We start from the raw sequence: 3,856 nt of genomic DNA on the forward strand, positions 1-3,856 counted from the left end.
GTGTGTGTGTGTGTGTGTGTGTGTGTGTGTGTGTGTGTGTGTGTGTGTGTGTGTGGACAAGATGGCATTTTGGCCATATGCTGAGCTTGTAGGGGCGTGCGAAGCTTCAGTCGCCGATTCAATTTGGAGAAGATTCAGCCCAATTCGGCGGCTGAATCATAAAATCCAAATTGAATCAGGAGACCCATTAAAAGCTCTGAATCAATTCAAAGCATCCAAACTGATTTGGAAAACATTCAGAAAAGGTTCAGCGATTCAGAAGGTGGTCTTGCAGGGAAACAGAAACTGAAAAGGAGGGGGGGAGGAAAAGGAGGAAACTGCTCTGATATTGACTGGTCAGTGACTGTGATCTTTCCCTGAGTTCCCTTCCAATCACAGTGCTCTGGTGGAGGGCCATAGAAACGGCATAGAAGGCTGTGTGTGAAGCCTCTATCTCCCTTTTGTGAGCTGTCTGTCTGGAACCAACAGCATGTCAGAAGTACTTAAGTACTTCTTGGTCTCTTGCTAGTCTCTCTTCTTGAAAAGGATTGGATACAACTTACTAATTACCCTTGCCTAGAATCCCTCTACTTATCCCTATCCAATCCATTCCTTTCAACTTCTTCTTCCTCCAAAATCCTCTTATTTGTTCCTGTTATTTTCCCCCCAGACTTTTTAAAAAGAAAGCTGTGTTTTCCCTGACAGTATGTAATCCACTGTGCAGGAAAGCACATATATTACACACACCCACACACTAAACAGATATAAGATATATTACACACACACATGCATATAGTAAACAGATACAAGATATATTATACACACATTATATACGTACAATATATATCACACACACACAATTTTCCAGCACAGCAAACATTATGGAGCGTGCTGGAAAGGCAGGTGCCAGGTCTTCTGGCAGGAGAGGGAAAGGGGATAGAGGGGTAGGGGGAGCGCTGCAAGTTCACTCTCCCCCAAACATAGGTGCACCCTCTTTCCTGGCAGCAATGAGTCTTCTGCTGCCAGTAGGAGCAAGGAGGTGGGAGCAGTACCCGTCCCTGCACCTGCACCACCTCCACTAACACCAAAAATAGTCACCAGCATGACAGTCTCCTCCACCCCAGTTTTAGCTCCCAGCATGAGCCTCCCAGTTCCCAAGGAGGAGTGCCAAAGTTAAGGAAGTTCTGGGGAAGGAGGGGGAATCTGAGTTTGTGCTCCACATCCCTCAAAGGTCCCCTACAGGCAGATCTCTTCTGAAAGGCACCTCGGAGGAGGTTGTGGGGGCAGGTGGCTCAACTTCGCCTGCTGTGGTGCCTCTGCCTGCTGAAGAGGGGGATAAGGCAGGATACTCACCCTCAACCCAGAACCAGAGGGATAGCGTAGCGTGGAATCATTCTGAAGTGGCAAATGATCCCAGGTATGCTACCTGCCAGCACTGCTGAGAGCAGATCAGCCAGGGCAAGGAGGTGAAACACTTCACCACCACGGTGATGCTGCTGCATCTCAGGAGGTAGCAGCCCCTTGCCCTTGTTCCTCCTCAGTCTGGCACCCCCATCCCTATGAAGCAGAGGCAGACCACCCTGGACCAGTGGGGAAAAGGTGGAGGGAAAGGGGGGAACACTGCAAGGGCAAGCAAGGTCACCCACAGCATTGGGGAGATGCTTGCTCGGGATGGCCAGCCCTTCTCCTTTGTTGAGTGTCCAAGGTTCAGGCATCTCATGGCCTCATCCTACTAAGTGCCAGCACACACCACCTTTAGCTGGATGGTGGTACCCTCCTTGTATGAGGCATGCAGGGAGTACATGAGGGAGGAGCTCTGCAAGGCAGGTCTGCAGGTAGCCTTGTACTTCACCTCAGACATCTGGAGCAGCCAGGGCAGAGATCATGCCTACCTCTCCCTCACTGGTGCCTTCAGTCAGGCCATCGGTGTGCTCTCCTTCAAGCGGAGGTGATGGATGAGTCCCACACAGCAAGGGAGATCATCATGGCCATGAACCTCATGGTTCAGGGATGGTTCATTGCGCAGAGTGAGCTCACCCGCAGGTTCATGGTCACCGACCATGGAGCCAATATGGTCAAGGCAGTGCGTGATGCCAACTTTGTTGGCATCCACTGTGTGGCACAAAAGTTCCACCTCATAGTCAGGGACACCTTGGAGCGGGACAGGGCTGCCGGTGATGACACTGTCACTACCACTACCAGCTAGCTCATTTCAAGATGCAGGGTAGTGGTGGGCTACTTCCACTGGAGCATCAAGCGGGGCAAGATGCTGCAAGGGGAACAGGCAAAGCTGAGCATCCTGCACCACAAAATCATGCAGGATGTGGAGACTCAGTGGAACTCCACATGCCTGATGCTGAAAAGGCTGGTGGAACAACAGAAGGCCATCCATGAGATGGCCTTGGTCAGGGAGATTGGGATCAGCGGGCCCCTTAACAAAACTGAGTGGGATACCATCTCTAAGATCTTGGTGGTCCTCAAGCCATTCCTCGAGGCCACCGAGAGCCTCAGCGCTGACGATGCCCTCCTTAGCCAGGTGATCCCCATAGTGAAGGAGCTTGAGAATCAAATGGAGAAGTTCCAGGGGATCGACATTCCTAGCTGGGGCAAGCCGCTTTCACCAGAGGTGCAGGCACTGGTGAAGAGCTGAAGGAGGACATCAAAAAACCACTGGATTTATTGCGGTCCAGTACAGTCCACGTGCTGGTGGGCATATGTGACCCAAGCGTGAAGGGGAGCATCTGCAGCAGCAAAACCCTCAATCACTGGATGGAGGTGCTGGTTAACTCAGGGAGGCAGAAAGGCAGAGGCGGGGGGATGTGGAAGAGGGGGACCCATTGTCCCGTGCCAGCACTCCAAACACCAGCCAGTCTCCTCCACCACAGCCACTGCGGCCCTGGAATGCCTGTCCTGTCCACCGACAAAATTACAAAACACTTTTCACAGACAAGCCTATGACCTTCACTTCATCAGTCTCCTAGATACAAAACTCATGGACTCAATACAGACATTGGATTTATGACACACTGTAACCTGCCTAACATCTGACTCCTGAAGTACCTCTCTACTTTAACCTGCTACATCCCCCTGCCCCCCTCCCCAGCCTGTCTCTCACCCCCTGACATCTCCATTTCCATTGTCACTGACTGGCTTTCTTGCCTGGAGAACGGCCTCTGGCTTCTTTACTATGCCATTCAGGAAGAGCACACACACCAACTACAGATGCTTCCTCAGCCTGATGAAGGGTTTTTAAACCCGAAAGCTTGCTAAGATATATTTATCCAACTATTCAGTTGGTCTAATAAAAGATACCAGATTGACCCAAAGAACCTTGTCTGCCTATGTCCTTAGACCAACACGGCTACAACCTACACCTCTTAACACACACAAGTGATACGAGTTTTGCCATTATACTCTATGGCTGAATCTCCAAATCAGTGCCGAATCTCCGAATCAGGACAGTGATTTGAATCACCAAATCGAATCATAATCCCTCCGAAATGGCCGAATCTGAATCCAAACTGAATACCTGCCACTTCGCATAGGCATATCAGCCTGTATTTGGGCAAAATACGTAAAACCCTCTGGCCTCATGGGTCAGAGGAAGCAGAAGATCCTCCAGGCAAATTGACTGAGAGTCTGGAGCATGGCACTCCCTAATTGGGCAAGGTTTGGGTGATGTCACACCAGGTATAAGAACTCAACTCAGGTTTCTAGCTCTTTCTCCTGGGGCTGCTAAGAGCTGCACAGCTGGATTGGGAACAAGGAAACCTGCTCCCTATGGAGGGGTCTTCCTCCCACCCCTTCACTGGAGAGGCAAGCGAAAGCTGTGGAACAGGAAAGCCTCAGGCATAGGGCAAGAAAGTCTGTCTGTCTC

Source organism: Alligator sinensis, unplaced genomic scaffold (genome assembly GCF_000455745.1).
Source record: "Alligator sinensis unplaced genomic scaffold, ASM45574v1 scaffold1147_1, whole genome shotgun sequence".
In the NCBI taxonomy this organism is placed as follows: Eukaryota; Metazoa; Chordata; order Crocodylia; family Alligatoridae; genus Alligator; species Alligator sinensis.